Source organism: Protopterus annectens, chromosome 5.part0, assembly GCF_019279795.1.
Source record: "Protopterus annectens isolate FY-2018-M chromosome 5.part0, PAN1.0, whole genome shotgun sequence".
In the NCBI taxonomy this organism is placed as follows: domain Eukaryota; kingdom Metazoa; phylum Chordata; order Ceratodontiformes; family Protopteridae; genus Protopterus; species Protopterus annectens.
Window position 1 is genome coordinate 141,499,420 of NC_056735.1, and position 23,985 is coordinate 141,523,404.

Consider the following 23,985-nt stretch of genomic DNA (forward strand, 5'->3'; position numbering starts at 1 on the left):
AGCTACTGTTGTGATACTGTTGTGTTTTAGTATTTGGCAGAAGTTTCTTTGTGGTATTTTTGAGGTAATCTTGTGGTGATTGTGTCTGTTTTGTCGACCAACAGTTCCGTTTAACTTAGAGGGGCCTAGGCCTGTTAAATTTTGTGTCACTTGTTGTTAGTGGTCGTTTTTCCTGTTAACATAGTTTTTGGTGTAGTGCAACAATGTCTAAAGAACATAGACCTTCAGGATTTAAAAAATGCACTAAGTGCGGGTATAAAATGTCGATAACGGATGATCACGCGCTATGTGTGTACTGTTTAGGACCTAAACATCTTCAAGAGTCCTGCAGTGTATGTCACGCCTTTTCTTCTCGAGTCCTCCAAGAGAGGAAAAACAAGTTAATTTTAAAAGGGCTGATTGCTCCATCCTTTGAGGAAGCTTTGACTTCTGGCTCTCCTACTTCCCAAAGGAAAAAGAAATCGTCGGCTCCGACCAGTCCGTCGGAACCGACAGCAAAAAAATCTAGGCAGGCTTCTCCTTCGGCTCCACGGACTTCGGAGCCGTGGGTGGAATGGTCTGCCTCGACTCCTTCAGTTTCGGAGCCGAGAGCTCGAGCATCGAGAGGTGTGTCACCTTCATCGGCTCCACTGTCTTCGGAGCCGATGAGGGTTACATGCTCAGACACTTCCCCCTCGGCGCCGAAGCCCTTATCGGCTCCGAGGGAAATTGAAATAGTGATGGAATCTTCCTCGGCGCCGATAATTATGGAACCTTTACGGAGCCGGTCCCCTTGTCTCTCGGAACCGATGGAGAAGTCTTCTCGGACCCGATCGGTTTCTTCCCGATCTTCGAGGATGTCCGATTCGGACATAGACAGGGTACTTCAGAAGCTTTTCCAGTCTCCAGTCTTTACCAAATTGATGTCGGCTCCGACCCAATTGGTACTGGAGCCGACTGCCCATCCTACTTTGTCGATTCCTCCTCCAACAGCCTCGGCGCCGTTGGAGTCGGTGCTGGTGGATCCGGTCGAGGTAATCAAGTCGGCTCCGACTCTTACTTCTACCCCGTCTCTTGGGTCGGGGTTCGGAACGGGGACCTCCTCTGTCGGCCCCGGGGGGGGTGCTTCGGGCCCGATTCTTTCGGTCCCTAGCCTCCCTCTCGGTGCGTCGGCTGCAGGGGCTCCTACGTCCGTTGTGGCCTCGAGGGTTGGACCTTCCCAGGATTCTGGGGGTCCTGCCTTCGATGCTATGAGGAGTGCCTTAGCCAAATCTTCTGTGGCTGCTTCGACCTTTTCACCACCACCTTCCATGGATTTGGAAACTGGTGCTTCCGGAGTTCCCCTGTCTCACAGCAGAGCCCCTAGGCCTGAGGATACCCCCACGGGTGGTTCCCTTCTTCCTGGAGGTTCCTCCGACGCTGGAGGAACCCCCCAGAAAGAAATTGTGTAAGAGGAAACACGTTGACTCCCCTGATGAGTCTCTTACATCGGATACCGACCTCGATGATGCGGAAGGGTCCCCAAAGTCGTCCTCGGATGATGTCTCCTTCGCGGACATATTAGAAATCCTTAAACAACGAGGCGACTGGCAGTCCAAACCCCCTTCTGCTGAGGAGTCGGTCTTCCTCAAGGCCTTTGGTGCTCAGCCCTCCGCCTCCTGGGTGTCTCCACCCTTCGATGAGCTTCTGGATTTGATCTCTTGAAGGGTGTGGGAACACCCGGATTCTGTGGAACCGGTGCCTGCTCGCCCCAACAAGTTCCTTTCAGCCCCACCGGACAAAGAATTTTTATCCAAGGGCGTGGCAGTAGGTGCTATGGTGGTGGCATCTGCTACCCAGCAAGATGTAGCAGAGGCTTCGACGTCCGTCCATCCTCCTAATAAAGAGTCTAGGAGCATGGATCGGTACGGCAAGCGTACCCTGACTTCAGCGGCCTTTACGTTAAGGTCCCTGAATTATTTGGCACATTTTACTAGACTGCAGTGGGATCTGGTCAAGGAGCTGTCAGACTCCCTGTCGGGTAATTTACCTGAGCAGTTAGCCCAGTCGGTTGGCGCTCAGTTATCTACCCTTTCTTCTTTATCTAACTCCTCCATGAGGCTCATATCTTATGCTGCTGAAGGAGCGAGTAGAGCGGGTACAGGAGTTGCTTTGAAGACAAGCCTGGCCGCCTGTGTCATTTTGGAGGCTTTCAAGTCTTCCTTTGCCGACGCTCCCTTTGATGGGTCCTCATTGTTTGGACCCAAGGTAAAGGACACCTTGATTCGCTGTGAGCAAGAGGGTAAGACTTTGGCTGCTGTCGGAGCCCGGTTTTCCACTCCCTTCAGGCCTTATCCCAAGGCTCGAAGGGGTGGGAAGATGTGGTTTCGAAAATCTCAGAAGCCTTACTCACCACAGCAGAATGACTCCCCTTCTAGAGGCAGAGGAAGGGGAAATTTTTCTGGAAGACGCCGTCCCAGAGGCGGCGGAGGCCCTCGCAACACTGGAGACCGCGAGTCCTTTCGTGGCTCTCCCTCCTTCCAACATCCCTGAAGGAGTGCCCGACTGTGCAGCTCCGGAGCCAGTCGGGGGTCGTTGGAGCACCTAGAAGCCTGGAGACAGATTACTCAGGACCAATGGGTGCTTCGAATAATTGCCGGAGGATACACCATTCCCCTAGATCATTACCCCCCACCAACCCGAAGGATCCCGCACCCTCCACCCAGTCAGCGGGTTTTAGCAGCCTACGAGGTATCAAAACTGCTGCGAAAAGGAGTCATCCAACCTGTCCCCGCAGACCAAGCCGGATCAGGGACTTACTCAAGGTTCTTTTTGGTGCCAAAAAAGACCGGGGACTGGAGACCCATCTTGGATCTCAGCAAATTCAACCGATTCGTAAAGAAGTCCAAATTTCGGATGGTCACCTTACAATCCATTCTTCCGCTGTTGGAGGAAGGTGTTTGGATGTGCTCTATAGATCTCAAGGACGCTTACTACCACATATTGATAAATTGGGCGTCCAGAAGACACTTACGCTTCAGCCTGGGAGACAGTCATTTCCAGTTTCGAGCTCTGCCCTTTGGTCTCACTTCAGCCCCCAGAGTGTTCACCAAATGTTTGGCAGTAGTGACTGCTCACTTGAGGAGTTTAGGATTCCAGCTGTTTCCATACCTAGACGACTGGCTCCTAACTGCCACCTCCAAGCATCTACTTTTAGAAAATCTAACAGCCACTATCAAATTGGGCAGTTCCTTGGGGATCACCTTCAATTGGTCAAAATCGGTGTTGCAGCCATCTCAGCGTATTCTGTTTATTGGAGCAGAAATAGATTCAAGACAAATGCGGGTCTTCCTTCCTGCAGAAAGAATAGAGACACTCCAAAATCAGGTCCGGACTCTACTCAAAAGACGTTGGGCTCCAGCAAGGATGGTGTTGCAACTATTAGGTTCCATGGCGGCCGCCATTCTCATGGTTCCCTTTGCAAGGCTGCACATGAGGATTCTCCAGTGGCTTTTGTCAGTTCAGTGGTCTTACCATGACCTTCCTCTCAACCACCAAATACTGATTACAGACAAATGCAAGCAGGACCTTCGTTGGTGGCTGGTAACCGCCAACCTCAATCCGGGTCAACCCTTTGTCCCCCCACTCCCCGTCACCACGCTGACTACGGACGCCTCCCGGACAGGGTGGGGGGGCATTGTCTGGGCAGGTCGGTTCAAGGCACGTGGCGCTCGGACGAGTCTGTTCTTCACATCAACGTTCTAGAGATGAGGGCGGTGCTTTTAGCATTGCAAGCTCTACACGACCACCTTCCCCAAGCCGTGATTGCCATCCAGTCCGACAACATGTCGGTTGTCTGGTACTTGAACAAACAAGGAGGAACCAGGTCCTACCCTCTTTGCAGGGAGGCCATGAGAGTATGGGAGTGGGCGATTGCTACCAAACGCTACCTACTGGCAACGCACATTCCGGGGAAGTCCAACGTGATAGCCGACAGGTTGAGCAGAACTATTCTCTCTCCTCATGAGTGGTCTCTAAACGACAAGATAGCCTCACAGATCTTCTCGAAGTGGGGAATCCCTTGTATCGATCTTTTCGCGAGTCCCCTCAATGCGAAATGTCCACATTTCTTCACCCTGACTCCTGCTGCGGGGGTGACACCCAAGGACGCTCTAGTCCACGATTGGCCCTCCGGCCTGCTGTATGCCTTTCCACCTATTCCCCTTCTCCCGAAGGTGATTCAAAAGGCGATTCGTCTAAACAGCAAGATGATATTAATCGCCCCGTTCTGGCCTCGGCAAACCTGGTTCCCCTTTCTACGCAAATATGCGTTGGACGGTCCTTGGTTCCTGGATCAGCTTCCGGACCTGTTGACTCATCAGTCGGGACGACTCCACCAGTCCCTCCCTGCACTCAGGCTAGCAGCCTGGTTGCTCCTCTTCCAACCGTAGTGAGAAACCATTCCTTAGCCCCAGAAGTCATGCACATCTTATCTTCGGCTCACAAGGCTTCTACCAAGAAAATATATACCGATAAGTGGAAGAGGTTTGCCATCTGGGCCCAATCCCGAGGAGTGGATCCAGTGACAGCTCCCGTATCGGAGGTGCTAAAATTTTTAGCCACTCTATTTAACCAAGGATCTTCGGTGTCCACCATTAAAGTACAATTGGCAGCTATCTCTAACTTTCATGAATGTATTAATCCTTCCTTAATGAGCAACAAGTTATGTAAGGCTTTCATTAAAGGAGCTTGACTGTTACGTCCCCCTACTGTTCACCCGGCACCGCCATGGGACCTTAACATAGTGCTAGGGGCCTTGACCTCGTCCCCTTTTGAGCCAGCAGCTACCTGTGAATTAAAGTTCCTTTCTTGGAAAACTGCCCTCTTAGTCGCCATTACTTCGGCTAGAAGAGTTTCAGAGCTCCAGGCCTTGTGTATTAACCCACCATACTTGGTTTTTCACAAAGACAGAGTGTCCCTCAGACCAAATCCATCCTTTGTTCCAAAGGTTTGCTCTAAACTGGCTCTTCGACAGTCACTAGAACTACCTGTCTTCTTTCCCAAATTTTCAGATAGGTCTGAATACGTCTTTCACTGCTTGGACGTCCATAGACAATTGCGTTTTTATTTGGATAGGACGCAAAAAAACAGAAAGTCAGACCAGCTTTTTCTATCTTTTTCCGATAACAGATTAGGTAATGCGGTCACTAAAGTCACTATTGCTAAATGGATCAGGGACTGCATTACTCATATTTATGCATCCTCGAATAGAAAACTCATAGCTCCGATTAAAGCTCATTCTACTAGAGCTATGGCTACCTCAGCAGCATTTCATTCTAAACTTTCTACTGATGACATTTGTGTGGCTGCCACGTGGACCTCCTCACATACTTTCATTTCTCACTACAAATTGGATGTGGCATCCAGGGGTCGAGCTTCCTTCGGTTCCACAGTTCTCAGGAGTGTTTTCCAGTGAGCCTCCCAGGAATAAGGTGCTAGGGACGCTGTCCCATATGGATTGAATGTAGGCGAGATAGGATCACATTACATCTTTTAGTTATGTACTTACCATAACTTTAGATGTATGGGATCCATCTCGCCTACATTCCTAATAACCCACCCTCCATCCCCCTGCCTCATGGATCAGGAGAGACCGGTCGATTCGAAATCCAATCTTTCCTCTCTTGAAAGACCTGAGTATGTTATACTAATGGTATGTCTCTGTGTCTATGAGTGCGGACAAACAAGATCTGGGGAACTAGTGGTGGTGCATCCTGGGATATAGAATAGCTCAGCCAATAAGAGACTGCGTTCTATTGTATTCGGTGCCGAGTCGGAGCCGAGGATCGGCTCCGAACCCATATGGATTGAATGTAGGCGAGATGGATCCCATACATCTAAAGTTATGGTAAGTACATAACTAAAAGTTGGCTACCCTATCCTCATTATCTGACTCGTCCATGAGGCTCATTTCCTATGCGGCCGAAGGAGCGAGTAGAGCGGCTGGGACAGGTGTTGCTCTACGGAGACAAGCCTGGCTACGCCTGTGTCATTTTGCAGAGGCCTTTAAGTCTTCCTTTGCCGACGCCCCCTTTGATGGGTCCTCATTGTTTGGACCCAAGGTAATGGACACTTTGACTCGCTGCGAACAGGAGGGTAAGACCTTGGCTGCCGTAGGAGCCCGCTTTTCCACTCCCCTCAGGCCTTATCCCAAGGCCCGAAGGGGAGGGAAAATGTGGTTCCGTAAGTCTCAGAAGCCTTACTCGTCGCAGCAGAGCGATCCCCCTTCTAGAGGCAGAGGAGGGGGAAATTTTTCAGGGAGACGCTGTCCCAGAGGCGGCGGAGGCCCCCGCAACACTGGAGACCGCGAGTCCTTTCGTGGCTCCTCCTCCTTCCAGCATCCCTGAAGGAGTACCCGACTGTGCAGCTCCGGAGCCAGTCGGGGGTCGTTTCTCGAAGCACCTAAAGGCCTGGGAAGATATTACTCAGGACCAATGGGTGCTTCGAATCATTGCCAGAAGTTACTCCATCCCCTTTGTTCAACCACCCCCACCAGTCCAAAGAATCCCGGACCCACCACCCAGTCAACGGGATCATGCAGCCTACGAAGTATCAAAGCTGCTTCAAAAAGGAGTCATCCAACCTGTCCCCGCAGACCAAGCCGGATTAGGGACTTACTCAAGATTCTTTTTGGTGCCAAAAAAGACCGGGGACTTGAGACCCATTTTGGATCTCAGCAAACTAAACCGATTTGTAAAAAAGTCCAAATTCCGGATGGTCACTTTACAATCCATTCTCCCGCTTTTGGAGAAAGGAGTTTGGATGTGCTCCATAGACCTCAAAGACGCCTACTATCACATTCTGATGGATCAGGCGTCGAGGAGACACTTACGCTTCAGCCTAGGAGACAGTCATTTTCAGTTCCGAGCACTGCCCTTTGGTCTCACCACAGCCCCCAGGGTGTTTACCAAATGTTTGGCAGTCGTGACTGCTCACTTGAGAAGTCTAGGATTCCAGGTGTTTCCATACCTAGACGACTGGCTCCTAACTGCCGCCTCCAGGCATCTACTCTTGGAAAATTTAGCAGCCACTATCTCACTGGGCAAATCCTTAGGAATCACTTTCAATTGGTCAAAATCTGTATTGCAACCATCTCAGCGTATTCTGTTTATCGGTGCAGAAATAGATTCAAGGCAGATGCGAGTCTATCTCCCTACAGAAAGGATCGCGACGCTTCAGTCTCAGGTCCGGGCCCTAATCCTCAGACGTCGTGCTCCAGCAAGAATGGTCCTACAACTGTTGGGCTCCATGGCAGCCACCATTCTTCTGGTCCCCTTGGCAAGGTTGCACATGAGGATACTTCAGTGGCTCCTCTCAGTCCAGTGGTCTTATCAGGACCTTCCCCTCAGTCACCGCATTCTGATCACGGACACGTGCAAACAGGATCTTCGTTGGTGGCTTCTATCCCCCAATCTGAATCAAGGGCGACCCTTCCCCCACTCCCCTCTGCCACGCTGACTACGGACGCCTCCCAGACAGGGTGGGGGGGGTCATTATCTGGACAGGTCGGTCCAAGGCACGTGGCACCCCGACGAGTCTTCTTCATATCAATATCCTGGAGATGAGGGCGGTGCTTTTAGCGTTGCAAGCACTGCACGATCACCTCCCCCAGGGTACAATTGCCATTCAATCCGACAGCATGTCGGTAGTCTGGTACCTAAACAAGCAAGGAGGAACCAGGTCCTATCCCCTTTGCAGAGAGGCCATGAGAGTATGGAATTGGGCGATTGCTACCAAGCGTTTCCTAATGGCAACGCACATTCCGGGGAAATCCAACGTGATAGCCGACAGACTGAGCAGAACTATTCTCTCCCCTCACGAGTGGTCCTTGAACAACAGAGTGATAAAACAGATTTTCACAAGATGGGGAGTCCCTTGTTGCGATCTCTTCACAAGCCCCCTCAATGCGAAATGTCATCACTTCTTCACTCTGGCCCCAGTTTCGGGGGAGACTCCCAAGGACGCTCTAGTCCACGCTTGGCCCTCCGGTCTGCTATATGCCTTTCCACCGGTTCCCCTTCTCCCCAAGGTGATTCAGAAGGTGATTCGTTTGAGAAGCAGAATGATATTAATCGCCCCATACTGGCCTCGGCAAATCTGGTTCCCCTTTCTTCACAGGTATGCATTGGAGGGTCCTTGGTTCCTGGACCAAGTTCCGGACCTTTTGACTCATCAGTCAGGACAACTCCATCAGTCCCTCCATTCGTTGAAGTTGACAGCCTGGCTACTCCTCTTCCAACCATAATTAGGAGCCACTCTTTGGCTCCTGAAGTCATACACATCTTGTCTTCGGCCCACAAGACTTCTACAAAGAAGATATATAGCAGTAAATGGAAGAGGTTTGCTATTTGGGCCCAACTTCGAGGATTAGACCCAATGACAGCCTCGGTATCAGAAGTACTGAAGTTTTTAGCCTCCCTGTTCCAGCAAGGTTGCTCAGTATCTACCATCAAAGTACAATTGGCTATTTCCAATTTTCATGAAAGTGTGCAACCTCCCTTAATGAGCAACAAGCTCTGTAAAGCCTTTATTAAAGGAGCTTGGCTTCTACGACCCCCCACATCACAACCTGCACCTCCGTGGGATCTGAACGTGGTATTAGGTGCTTTAACCTCACCACCCTTTGAGCCGGCAGCAACCTGTGATCTGAAATTCCTTTCTTGGAAAACTGCCCTTCTAATTGCTATTACTTCAGCCAGACGGGTTTCAGAGCTTCAGGCTCTATGTGTTAAACCACCTTACTTGGTATTCCACAAGGATAGAGTATCTCTTAGGCCAAACCCATCTTTTATACCAAAGGTTTGTTCTAATTTCTGTCTACAACAGTCACTGGAGCTACCGGTCTTCTTTCCCAAATATTCCAATAGAGCTGAATATACTTTTCACTGCTTAGATGTGCACAGACAATTACGCTTCTATTTGGATAGGACACACAAAGCACGGAAATCAGATCAACTGTTTGTGTCCTTTTCGGATAATAGATTAGGCAAAGCCGTCACTAAAGTCACTATTGCCAAGTGGATCAGGGACTGCATCACTCACATTTATCTCATCTCAAACAAGGAGCTCATAGCTCCGGTTAAAGCTCATTCTACTAGGGCTATGGCCACTTCGGCAGCTTTTCATTCCAAGCTCTCTATTGGCGACATTTGTGCGGCTGCCACGTGGACATCTTCACACACCTTTGTTTCTCACTACAAATTGGATGTGGCATCCAGGGGTCGAGCTTCCTTCAGTTCCACAGTTCTCAGGAGTGTTTTCCAGTGAGCCACCCGGGAATTAGGTGCTAGGGACGCTGTCCCATCTGTAGAGAATGTAGGCGAGATAGGATCACATTACATCTTTTAGTTATGTACTTACCATAACTTTAGATGTATGGGATCCATCTCGCCTACATTCCTAATAACCCACCCTCCATCCCCCTGCCTTGTAGACCAGGAGAGACCGGACGATCCAAAATTGATCTTCTTTCCTCTCTTGAAAGACCTGAGTATGTTATGACAATAGTATGTCTCTGTGAACATGAGTGCGAACAAACAAGATCTGGGGAAGTAGTGGTGGTGCATCCTGGGATATGAGGTGACTCAGCCAATAAGCGACTGTGTTCTATTGTATAGCGCCGAGTCGGAGCCGAGGATCGGCTCCGAACCCATCTGTAGAGAATGTAGGTGAGATGGATCCCATACATCTAAAGTTATGGTAAGTACATAACTAAAAGTTTACTATGTTCCCATTAAATAATCTTAAACAAACTACTCCAAAGTATGTATCAGAACTCTGACATCTGTTGTTTATATCCACAAAGGTGTATCCCAGCCAGACCCTAGATCATGTCCATTGAAACTTGTCTCATTGTTTTAAAACTTCAAAACAGTCATGGTCAAGAAGCAGATTGCACAGAGCCCATCATGATATTTTCAAAATATCTGATATAATTACCCAGAGAAGAAGTAAGGAACTGGAACACAGAAACATGGGAACATTAATGTTACTGGCCACGTAATGAAGTGGATGAGCAACTGGTTGAATAGCAGAGGTCTGTAAGGGGTATGTAAGATGCATACACTCTGAATCAGATTATGACTACTGGCATCCTGTGAGAGCCAGCATTTGCCCCTGCTTTTTGGAACTTTGTCTTCCCTAACGCCCAGATAGTCAAACATTTCTGATTAATACATTGCCCAAATGATTGCAAGTTAGATAGCATCTATTGTATCAGATTCCACGGCTCTACAATGTATTTCAGATAATAGCCATTGTTGTTCTGACTGTAAAAAGGCTTTCAGTCAGTGTCAAAAGATGCAGCATAGTATTTTTTGAGGGGGGGCATCATCCCTTGCAACTCCATCATTGAAAGCAATTCCCTAAAAATAAATCTGTAAACACTACTAACTGATAGTCTACCCATTATCTGGAATATTAATCCCCTTATAAAGAAAGCCTTTGGACTAGCTCATACTTTACAAACATGTATACCAAGCCATAACAGAAAACATAACTTTCCTTTTTTAGACCTCTCCTCCCTTATCTGCCTTTTAACACTGTGCAGCATTACGTGGCATCCTAACTCAATACCTCACTCACCTTGAGAAGCAACAAAATTTATTATAAAAAAATATGAGTGGATTAACAACACAGACACTCTGGCACACAAAATGAGCTGTCTCTAATCTCTATCTTATATTCAAGGCCTTGACAGACTCTCTTTTCTTTAAAAATATGTGCCATAAGCACACAGTTAGGTAGTAGAAAGTAACACACATGCATATAATTATATGCTAAAAGTGCACAGTAGTAATACAATTAAGTTTGATACGTATATTAAATAATACAGAGCTCTACATATAATCTAGTTACAAAAGGAGCTCTGTCAGTGCCACCCAGACCTCTCATAAGGAAAATCTCATGACTTGATAACAAACAGAGGCATGTTGACTTCAAGTTCTGTTACACACTTACCTCAAAAAAATGACTGATGAATGATGATGATGACTAAGTGATTAAGGATTTGAGACTGTCCGTTTCCCAACCGTCACAAACAACAACAGATTAAGTAAAGGCTTTTTTTTTTGTTTTAAGTAGCCTAGGATTCAGGAATCCAGAAATCGTTTTCCTTCCTTACTAGCAAATCAAGCGCCCAAAGAAAGCTGTTTACAAGCAATCCTAAATCAGATACGTACGGTAGCGCTAGCAGCAACTGCAAGTAACCAAAACAAAAAGTAACTGTCCTGTCCTGCACTGCCTGCTTATACTGATTGTTTTTAGAGTGAGAAACAAATCAGTAGTCATCCTGCCATTCACGTCATGTACGTGACTGTGGACGTGGTAGTCCACCCCCTTCCACTTTGCTGTGTGGTTACCGCACAGACTCCTGGGCATCACACACTGATGCAGAACTCTCCTTACTCCAGACTGTCTTTACAGCAGTCTGAGACTGTCCAGCTTCAGAGAAAAAAAAAAACGGAACTTGCCGAGCAATGAGCATGCGCAGTTCGAGTTCCGGGATTTTGCAAGTTAGTCGGACTTGTATTTTACAGCAAGTCAGACAGTTTTTTTTTTATTTAAAAATGTTTTATTATAGAAGTTTTTTCTTTTTCTTCACTCAGCTGGGGGGCTGCAGTCCTGTAGTCCGATGCCATGAGCCGCCCCTGCTTAATACTCTGTTTTAAGTCTGTTTAGTAACTGACTGTTGTATGAGGGAGCAGCTAGAGGGTGGGTTGTCCGATGCTTGCCGACACCTGGAATATTGAAAGTTTTATTTTTGTCTCCCTGCTAATTTATGTTATTTTACACAAGCATTATAGTCTTGGTACAGTTAACATACGTTCCTTTATATACTGTATAAGATATTTTCTAGGAGATTTGTGGTTAGGTGCTAGGATTGTGGTAGGTTTCATGGATGCCATGTCACTCAGATTAACTGCTTCACTTAATAGACCATTAAATGTAACTAGAACTAATAGCATGTCAAGTCTCAACAACTCATTCTCTCTAAATCACCCAAATATTACTATTCCACACTTAAATCCTAAAACACAATGATTAAGGTAAATTCTTGGAACATAAATGGTCTTCATGAAAATAAAAAGAAAAATTATAATGCACCTAATTTCATCAAAACAAATCTAACATTTATTTTTTACAAGAGACACACCTGTCAAATGACCAATGGGACAATGACAGGAAAAGAAACTGGGTTAAACAAATAATATCAGCTGGAAATAGCCTTTCATCAAAAGGCACTGCCATCCTAATTAAGAAATCCTAACCACTAAGTCAAACCCCGGTGGCCGGTAGTATTATTTTCCTGTTCTTACCCCCAATTAAACTGCCCTATTATGTTCCTAAATATATATATAGCCCATGTACAAACCAGCATTTATTCATCTATGAAATTCACAATTTATTACTACAATATACCAATCATTTCTTTATTATAGGAGGTGATTGGAATGCACTCGGTGACCCCTTGAGTGATGGCTCAAATAAAAATAGGAAACAACCCCCCCAATTAACTGCATCTATTCAAGACCTGATAAATAACTTCAATTTAATTGACCCATTCCAAATATATGAGCATGATAGAGCAGCCAATAAGTACACATACGTCTCAGTATCTCACAAAATCTGGTCTAGAATCGACTTTTTCTGAATTTCATATGTTTTTTCAAATAAAATTAATAATTTTGCCCTTGAAGCAAGATCTATCTGGGATCACTCTAATATATCTCTGCGTATTAACCCAACACAACAGCATAAAAGTTGTGGCAGCTGTTCCACATGGACGTTAAATGCTAACATCCTTAAAGATGATGTTATAAGCGAAATTAATCAATATCTTAAATATTTTGAACTTGAATCATCCAAGTGTTCCATCCCCTTTGACGTTCAATTGGCTGCTGCCAAGTCTGTTATTAGAGGGATACTTATTCAAAAGGCATCCTTCTATAAAAAGAAGGAAAAATATATCACTGACCTCACTAATGAATACAAGAAGCTTGATCTACAACTCCAAAATAAATATTCTATAGACATAGAGAGTAAACTTCATGAGACTCAAAAGCAAATATACTCCTTCCATCAACAAAATCAATTTTTAGCTGAACTAAAACTCCTGCATCGATATTCTGAATGGGCACAAACCCCCTCCAGAACACTAGCCAAACTGCTAAACATAAAAGACGGCCCAAGTTATATATCAGAAATACATTACAAAGGGAATACCCTATATAGTAACTCTGATATTATTAATTTCTTCACGGATATTTTTTGTGAGCTATATGACCCTAAAAATCAAACTCATAAGGACATTTATAAAGAACTCCTAGATAAGTTATCCCTTCCCAAACTAAGTAGCACACAACAAAACTCTTTACCTAATCCTATCTCACTAAATGAAATAAAGTTAGCTATAAAAAAACTCAAACCTAACAAGGCGCCAGGCCCAGATGGATTCACAGGTGAATTTTACCAAACTCTTAATGACCATCTACTCAAGATTCTGCTAAACCTGTATAATTACATCATCCTTAATGGAATTACTAACAAATATATGAACATTTCTAAAACAATCCTCATCTTGAAACCTAATTCAGACAAACACAACTCTTAGTTATAGACACATTGCCCTCATCAACATAGATATTAAAATTCTGGTGTCCATCCTAGCAAACAGAATGCAGAAATTCCTGGCTTCAGCTATTTCACCAGAACAAATCGGCTTCATAAAACAAAGACAACTCTGTGACAACACCCTCACCCTTCTAAAAAATGATAACCAACCGAGATACACACTCACACCAGATGCCACTGAAGTCTTTGACAATGTGGACTTAAAATTTCTATATTTAACCATGCATTATTTCAGCTTTCCTGAATATATTATTATTATACAAATATCATATAAGAATGCAACTACCTCTCTATATATTAATAAAACCCTGTCCCAACCTATCAAAATCACAAGTGGCACCAGACAAGGCTGTCCCCTTTCATCATATCTTTTTAATATTTATCTTAAACCTCTCCTACTTTGATCAGCCAGAAAACATATCATCATATACCCAGAGGTTTTAACATAGAGTTAAAATACTCAGCCTTTGCAGATGATTTGAATATTTATTTTGAGCTCCCAAATAGCGATTTACACAAAATTTGTAAATCAATGTCTCTTTTCCTCAGCAGCTAATTACAAACTAAATTCCTCAAAATCTTCCATCTTTCCACTGAATCCTCATAATCACCTAGAATCTTATTTTCCCCTGTCTGACATTCCAGTCGAATACACAATCAAATCTTTGGGAATAACCTTTATGCACCCTCATCAAGATTTAATTAAGGCAAATTTATTTAAAGTTTGGGATCAAATAAACAATGACCTATCCAGATGGAAAAACATCAACCTATCCCTATTGTCAAAACTGCCATTGTTGAAATGAACATTTTACCTAGGTTATTATTCCATCTGAACTCTATTAGCCTTAATACACCCAAAAACCTTTTCAATAAAATTGAAACCACCATCTCAGAATTCCTTTGGTTTCCTAAATCAACCCCAATCTCTTACAAAAAATTAATACTCCCAAAGGAGAAAGGTGGGTTGAGTCTTCCAGACTTTAATCTTTACTATAAATGCAAACCACTTAATCCAAATAGCGAGTCATGATCCATCTGTAGATACATGGACCCCAACCTGGGTTAAAATCTGGCACAAATATATACAGTCAATCAAACTAAACCCTCATTCTATCCCATACTTAACGCCTGAAAATGTTAACAAGTTCAAAATTCTACCTGCATTAAAAAACAAAATAAACATTTTTCAAGCACTGCTGCGTTTTCTTGATCTCCAGGACACTCTCTCTTTCCTTCAACCTATTCATTTAAACCCTAATATTAAACTCAGTAACAAAATGATAGACCTATCCAATTTTCCCATTATTAAAAATGCCATGTTCTGGCAATTTTATCAGCTAAAGAACTTCACTGCAGTCAAAGAACACTTTGGGGCTCCAAATAGATATGACCCTATGTTAAGACAACTAAACTCCTTAATAAAAAATTTGTTAACATTAAAACAGAGGAATAAGATGTAACCCTGACACGTTCAATTTTTAAAACCCTTTCCCTTAGAAACAAAATGCTGTCTCATGCATATAAGCTTTTAATCAATATCAAATACCAACAGTCGCTTCTATACTCAAAATACTGGGATGACATGCATGGTGAAATCCCTACAAAGTCCAAGTATAAGGCAGTACGTAACAGTCTAAATTTAACCCCCTTTAAAAATTTGATCTATACCCAGCTTATGATTAATAACAACTCATACTACACTCCAGGAATCTTATCAAAGTTTGGTTACAACAAAAACTTAACATGTCCTTTTGTTCCTTACAATAGGCAGACATACTTCACATCTTTTGGTTTTGCAAAAATATATACAAATTATGGTGCTCCCTCAGAATCCAGTTGGAGAAAATGGGATGTGGAAAGACTACGTTTTCCTGGCAAACAACAATCCTGAATATAACTCCTAAGGGTCTAACTAATGTCTGTAAACACACACTAATTACCATGTGCGCCCTTATCAAGTTCTTCATTGCTAAAAACTGGGTAAACCCTTCAGCAGTCTCTTGGGAGAATTTCAAAATAATGGCAATTAAGTATATATCAGCTCACAAACTTTGCTCTAACAGTAAAAAGAAAAAAGACAGTTTCCAGAACTATTGGTACAGTCTGTTTGACTTAATTCAAGCAAACTAATTATCATAAAATAAACACTACTATATGTATTTTGTGAAGACCTGTATGCTCCAACTTTTCAATCCTTTACCTGATGAATATGGGATATACTAGTCCTTAATGTACAAGTCTGAGACATCTGTCTCCATTGACAATGGCATTCCTGTTGTAAATAGTGTATATATTGCTAGTCTAGTTATAAACCCACCTTTTTTCTCTCTCGATTTCCATATTGGTAAGACATACACATTTCCCCTTTCCTCTCTTTATATTTCTGTTAACTAAAGAGGACTACATTCTATCCTGTATCTGCACCTGATAATATAGGGGAGTTTCTGTATTATATTATATCTCTCAGATAGATGTTTTACCATATTAGTAGGTTTTTTTAGATTTGTTTTTGTTTTGTTGTAGCAGAATTACAGTATGTATACTCACTCACAGTGTTATTACCTATTATGTATAACAATGATCTATTTTCTTTCTTTTATGAGTTATTGTTTATAAACTTTGGAAAAAACAATAAAAATCATATTTGAAAAAAAAAAAAACCCTGTGGGCTTCTCTGATGTGGTAGAAAAAAATACCCACAGCAATAGAACAAAAAAAAGGAATACAGCAACAGCAAGGAAAACCAGTAAGACTTTGTTTTTTTTTTTCTTTTGATAAAAGAAAGATCAAGCGATCAACAGTGGTAAGAAGAAAATACCTTTATAAGAAGATTAAAAAGGGAAGACTAACAATGGTATTTCAGAGTACTATTAAATAGTAGGAAGGAAGGCAAAACATCTAACACCAGCGAGAAACTTGAAAAAAGTGGGTAGAAATAAAGTTTGAGAGAAAAAGGTTAATAAGAAAAAGTTTTCATACCACTCACAGGAAATTCAAAAATTGCTCGAGAGCTATCCTGTGTCTGTTCGGGAAACATGCACATGAGATCTGAGACTTTGGGAATACAGCAGAGCATTATGGGTACAGGGAGAATCCCAAGAGCTGGATCCGAACTCTGAAATAAGTGACCAAATCCGATCCAAGGATTGAACCAAACCCATACATTAAGGAAAAATGAAAATGGACAACACAGATGCCTAGTTACGGTAACAACATAACTTTTAATTTGCTCCTGTAAATTTGTTAACATTTGGTCCTTCATAATTACTGCCTGCATATGCTTCAGAAGTAGGAGTTCAAAAAGAAGCCACAGTGGCATAGAGCAACCAGTAATTAGTTCATAAAGATAAATCCCAGTAGAAGTAGATGGGTAGCTCATATTCCCATCAAAATAGAAGGTAAATTTGTAGTCCAGCATTTTCCTCTTTTTAAAATAAGCTTAGGGGGTTTTCTTTCTCTTTTTGGGGGTATGAATCATTTGTTCCATAATGCTTGCTGACTATGAGTGATATGGCACATGGAACTGCTGCTGTATCCACAACAGTGAGCACAAGGCCTGGAAAACCTGACCCACAAAATGTGGATCATTGTTCAACTCAATCAAAGAAGGACAATGCTAGTGAGAAAAGACTGATCTCCATAATGCTTCTGCAACAGTCTTGGCAGAGCAATTATTCAAAGGAATGACTTATTTCCAAAAATGAAAATGTGAATATAGCTACTAATGCATATCTAAACCCCATCTTCACCTTTGGTAAAGGGCCAATATAGCCAATTTTTATGACTTCCCAGAGACCATCTGCAAGTGGAAATGTGTGCAGCTGTGGCTTTTGGTTGTGTAGCATTGGTTTGTAGGAAAACCAAACATTCCTCCACTACATGTTCATAATACTTTTCTTACTGTGGATGCCAAAATTTCAACCTTGCCACTTCCAGCAATTTTGAAAGACCAAAGTGCCCTAAACATTTTGATCCAAACTGTTTAAAATACAAAATACTGATTTTGCCATCATGTTCTTTAATAAATTGCTGTAAAATAAGATGACCTTTTTTAGTAGCCTGAATCACAGATAAATCTAACAAAGGCGAGTACTCAACAGGCATAACAGCATGTACATCTGTTTCTAACATGTCAAAGTATAAAGGTGTTCCATGCATTGCTGTGTGCCTGTCCAGTACATTGCGAATCAGAATCTGATGAAAATATCTTTTCTCCTTCTCCAGTTGTGGAGATTTCATTATAAATACTATTTCTAAAATGAAGTATCTGTTTCAAAGGAAGAGAAAAGAGACTTTAAAAACTCGGAAGAGGTATTATGACATTTCTGAGAACCATCAGTTCTGGAGGATTTGGAAGATACTTTTAGCTCTGCATGTTCATTTCCTAATGCTCAACTGCCTGCACCAAAGGAGCCTGACAGGCTATATAAGGTGCCTGAGTCCCACAAATATATCATCAGAAATCCTCTGGCAGATATTGCTGTCATTTTTTAGGATAGGAATGGAGCTTCAATGTCATTAGCTTGTTCCAACTCATTTCCAGTGAAAAGAATAACAGTTAATTTGATATGTATGTCAGGAATGCCTATACTTCCTCATTACTGGCCTTCAGAGCTAGAATTTGCCATGTCCACATGGCCTAATTCCTTCTTGTTACGTTTGCAGTCATCCAGCAAATTATTTCTAACCTGCCTGCAACAGATTCCAAATATTTCCCTGTCTGATATGCTTTCCTCTGCATTTCAGGTCACAAAACATATCCTAAAGTGTTCCTGTGATGTAGTTGATGCAATTTCCAGAGCTGCAGCCACAGAATCTGTAGTCTATAGATATGCCTGGCTTAGGTTACAGTGTCTCGCTATGGATGTTAAATCTCAGAACTTCATTGCCTCCTTAGGGAAGGATGTACTTAGGTATTAAAGTGTCTTGAATAAAGGGGCAATTTAATGCAGAGAGTTAAACAACTTTTTTCTATCACCAGTCCCAAAGTATAGCAGAAAATATACCTCTGGTCATGCAACCATCTTCAAAAAACCTTTTAAACCAAGGCAACAAAAGTCATAAAAGCAACAGTATAAATAGAAGCAGCAAGGGGACTGCAAGAAAAAGGAAATTGGCTCCCAGGAGTCTTCCCAGTCAAAAAAGAGTGTGCATGGCTGTTAAATCACTTCTCCCCCGCCCTCCCCTCCACAACTTGGACATCCTCTCAAAACAGCAGCCAACCTGCTTTCCCTATGTTTTTGGAAACAAATAATAACTGATGCTTGTCCCTAGTATTAATCCAGTGGGGCTACAAATGGCAGTGGGAGTCCATGAATGTGAGATTCCACTCTATACAAAATGCAGACACACACACACACACACACACACACACACACACACACACACACACACACACACACACACACATGCACACTTGTTTCCTCTGATTCTTTAAGAAATTATATCACAAAAAAGACTTATGGAGACCAGTAATGCAGTTTTCAGTTCCCAATTCCTTCCTAAAAATCATAATGTTTAAAATGTTAACTCTACAGTCTGCCTTTACTCTTCTTCAATGCTGCAGTCTCTTTTTATTTTTCCTCCATCCCTGTCATTCTAGGTGCTCCTAGGTTTAAAAGATGCACCCGATCATACTCTAGTTCACAAAGATTTCAGGTATTGTTTAAGATATTTTTGTATATGGGTTATATTTTCAATTTACATCCTTACCTTTTGCACTGTCCACTGCTCCAAGAATATTTACACAATGCCCAGCTCCAGTAGCTGCCTTCTGCAGACTTAAGAGAATCCATATTTATCTCTATCTGGATGATTGCCTCTGTGATGTCTCTCCTCTGGGACACTAATCAAGAAGCCTGCATCCTCACCACTGACACTAGAGAGGGACATTCACTTGGAACAAAAGTAGATACACACAGTATTTCCAGATGCAGCTCTCTGCATCAAGCACAATTTTCCTTAAGAGCATACAGGGAACACACTCAGTCTGGCAGCGGGATTTCTGTCACTCCCTCTCTCTCTCTGTGTCTCTCTGCAGGCCCCCAGTAAGACCCTGCATTGGCACAGCTGTAGAACTGGGTCCTCAGCTGAGTGTCCAAGCCAAGTTGCCACCACTCTTTTCTGTGAAATCAGTAATCTGTGTCCCTGCTCCAACCAGATGGCACACACACTCTGAGATTTCATTTTCAGACACACACACACACACACACACACACACACACACACACACACACACACACACACACACACACACACACATGCACACCTGGGAAAGGCTGGCACAGATTTAGTAGCTATGCCCCCTTCTGCCCAGACTGTAAGGTAGTTACTGCCATCACACACTCCAAAACCAGCTCTAAGCCTCTTACAAGGTTACCCAATTATACTGAATGAAATTAATACTAATACAAATGGTAATGTTGCCTAAACAGCCAGGCTTTCAGGAGCAGCCATAGTGTCACCAAATAAAGTACTCTCAAAGGTTAAAATATTCTCTAAAGGACCAGCCACAATGAAAAGTTTAAATGTATTTAATAATAAATAATAAAAGAACATGAAAATACTAATTATCTATTTACAGTAAACACCAGAGTTTCAATCAAAGGAAATATTAAAATAACACAGATGAATACATTTTTGCAGATACAGAAAAACAGTACTTAACTTGTTGTGTCTTTTGGCTTTTCCTGGTTAGGGGTCGCCACAGTGGAACTCCGGTCCGCTAATGATTGGCAGTAGATTTTTACGTGCCGAGTTGCCGGCCCAGACGCACAACCTTCAACGAAGGTACACCTATTCACGCATGTCTCCACACAGAAGACAATGAGAATCAAACGGGACAATGTCTTACTGTGAGGCGACAATTCTACCGCAGCACCACCACCGCATATCCTCCTGACTGATCTGGAGAATTACTATACCCTGGTTACTTACTAAAGCAAGGCATGATGAAGTGGGTGAGGGATCCTTCTTTGTCAAGTTACAAAAACAGTCTGCCCTGAGACTTCAGTCTCATCTAGAATTAAAGCATCATTTCAGTCCTGGATGGATTACAGAATTACATCACATGCATCTGGCCATCTGACTTCTAGCTCCCATACCACTCCCATTACTGGAAACTGAACCAGAAGTTATACCACCTGGAAGCCATAAAATCTCAACACTTCCACTATTCAGGGATAGCAATTAGTTCACTGATATAGACAATACAACAAGGATTACTAGTCCTTGTTTTCACAGACATTCTGTCTATGGCTGCAATCAGAACTGTAAGATACAATGTTTATGGCCTACCAGGTGATTTAATTTGAAACTATTTTTCAGAGTTAGCTGGACTGAGATTAACCTATTCTCTTTCAGTATACTCTCTTACAACATATTAATTTCCACAGTTACAATACAGTCTGACATACAGGTGCATTTCTTTTTCTGTCCAGCAGGATCCAATTTTGGTACATTTTTTAACATCCCAGACTGCATCTTACATGAACTCCAGCAGGAACTTGTAGCACCATTGGGCACCCTATTCAACCAAAGCCTGAGTACTGGCTTCATCCCATCTGAGTGGAGGACAGGTACTGTCATCCCTTTGCACAAAGGTGGAGTGTCCACCAATCCAGGAAATTATAGTCCCGTCAGCCTAACTAGCCTGATCTGCAAGGCCATGGAGTGGATTATCATGGATCTCATAAACAAGGACATTGGCAGCATCTAGACACTTGATCCCACACAGTTTGGTTTTGTCAAGGGGAGGTCATGCCTGTTTAATTTGGTCGACTTATTTGAGACAGTCACCAAGGCCATAGATGAGGGGAAGATGGTGCACACCACCTACCTTGACCTGGCCAAGGCCTTCAGTACTATTCCCCACTCAGGTATAATAGAAAACTCTCTCAACTAGGCACCAATCCATATTTTACCAGATGGGTAGCAAACTGGCTCACTGATAGAACCCACCTAGTCAAAATAGGGGAAGCCACCTCAAGTAGTCGACCCGCAACAAGCAGTGTACCCCAGGGCTTGGTCTTGGGGCCTCTGCTGTTTGGGATATAATTCTCAGAGGTGCAGGCCAAATCTAGTGGGCTATGACTGACCATTTTTGCAGATGACTGCAAGCTAGTGATGTGGACATCCTCCAAGAGGGTCTCATCCAAACAACTGACTGGTGCCAGAAACATGGCCTTAAACTGAATGCCAAAAAATGCATCACCATCCCTTTTGGGGAGAATGACGTCCCCACAAATTATCACATTGTTAACAAGGCACTAAGTTCACAGTCAGTCGTGAGGGACTTCGGAACCCAAGTTGATAGCAAACTGACTTTTGACCACCATATTGCCTCTGTTGTACTTAAAGCTTTCTACATGGCCCACCTCATTAGTAAGGGTATCTCATCCAGGGACAAGGTGGTAATAACATCCCTGTATTCTTTCCTTATAAGACCGATTATTGAATACAATGCCCCTTTCAACATGTACGTCACAAAGCACATGCAGCAGCTGGAGAGACTGCAGAGATTCCTCACCCAGAGAATCCAGGGCCTCAAGCATCTACCCTACACAGATAGGCTAAAAGCCCTGTCCCTCTACTCGGTCTCCTACAAACTCCTCAGAGGTTGACGTCTGTCTACCATACAAAGCAAACTCTTACCCTGCCCTGATGGGACTGCTGCATATCTGCAAGTCAAGCTCCACTCCAGTAACCCGCAGACGCGACTGCAATGTGGTCTGTGACATCAATAGGACTAGTTGGTGGGGCAGATTTGTGTACTAGAGACTCCCCCTTTTGTGGAATAGACTCCATCTCCACCTAAAGCAGAGTACCTCATTAACCCTTTTTAAGTGCAACCTGGATAACTGGATGGGGAACAGAAAATACACCTCTGGGATTCCACCTGTGTCTGTGCTGGACAGTGGCATAAGATGGTGACTTGTTGGAACATGGGCTAAATTCTTGGCTAGGCTTGTAAGGGGCTCAGGGCCAATAGCCTAGTAACTTCCTATGACCCTACAAGTAACTTTACAAATACATTTTCAACACAAGCACCTGTACAAATCAGTTTGATATACAATTGACATCTAATTCTTTACAAAACTCCAGCTAGCTATAACTGGCATATGTTAAATGTCCACTGCCCTACTTCTCCTGGCATAGCTGGCAATACCTCACATTGTTACGTCTCTTCCCCCATTAAAGACTCAAGCTAGTTTCTCAAGTGACCTTTGAGAAATGCTGCTTGAGAGGAATGGGCCTGTCTGTCAATACCTTAACCCATGCCCTCTCTTGAGAACCCACCTGCATTTTCATTGCTGACCCCACTACAGAGCTGCACTGTCATGTCATATGCCTGCAACCCTAGGCTCCACCTTAGTAACTTGGCATTTTGCTGGCTGGCTCGATGTAGCCATAGATCCCCCTCAGACTCCTCCTGCCTCCTACTGCAAATAGCGCAAGGGCCTCCCTATCATAATATGGCTTCATCTTGTTAACATGGTACTGTTTGTGGCCCTGCCTCCTTCCAAGCAGTTGTACCATGTAGTTAACATCACTGACCTTCCTTACCACTTTGAAGGGTCCCTCCATAGCTGCCTGCAGCTTATTGGGTTTGACAGGAATTAGAACCATAACCTGCTGTCCCACAGTATACTCTTAGGCTCAAGCATTCCTGTCATACCAGACCTTTTTCTGATGTTGGGCTCCTGCCCGGTTCTCCTGGGCCAAGCCTATAAGCTCCCTAAACCTTGTCCTGGAGTTTAGGACAGATGCCACAAAAGACTCCTTGTGGGATTCACACTCATCCTCCCGCTCATCATGAATCAAATCTAAAGGCCCCCCTCACCCTATGCCCATACAGCAACTCAAAGGGTGAAAAACCCGTAGATTCCTAGGGTATCTCTCTGCATGTAAACAGCAGATGAGACAAATATTTGTCCCGCTCTCTCTGAAACTGGTCTGCAAATGCTCGTAGCATGGCTTTATTGTAGAGCTGAATCTCTCCACAAGACCATTAGTCTGAGGGTGGTAGGAGTGGTCTTTAGGTGCTTCAACCTGCAGCGCTCCCACAGACAAGCCAGCAGGTCTGACATGAAATTGGCATGTTTGTCAGTCAGTATTTCTCTAGGGCAACCTATCCTGCTGAAAATCTCTAACAAAGCATTTGCCACATTCTCTGCCTTAATGGAGGACATAGCCACCGCCTCAGGGTATCTAGTGGCGTAATCTACTACCACTACGATATGTTCCTTCCCTGTGGAAATTGGGGTATTCAGAGGCCCCACAATATCCATATCTCCCCTCTGAAACAGCTCTTGAGTCACAGGCAAAGGCATC

General features: G+C 43.6%; 1 protein-coding gene across 1 annotated transcript in view; it reads left to right on the forward strand.

The window, feature by feature from the left end:
* Positions 1 to 23,985, forward strand: part of VWA3B (von Willebrand factor A domain containing 3B) — a 2,054,405-nt gene that overhangs the window by 1,014,620 nt on the left and 1,015,800 nt on the right. The window lies entirely within an intron of this gene.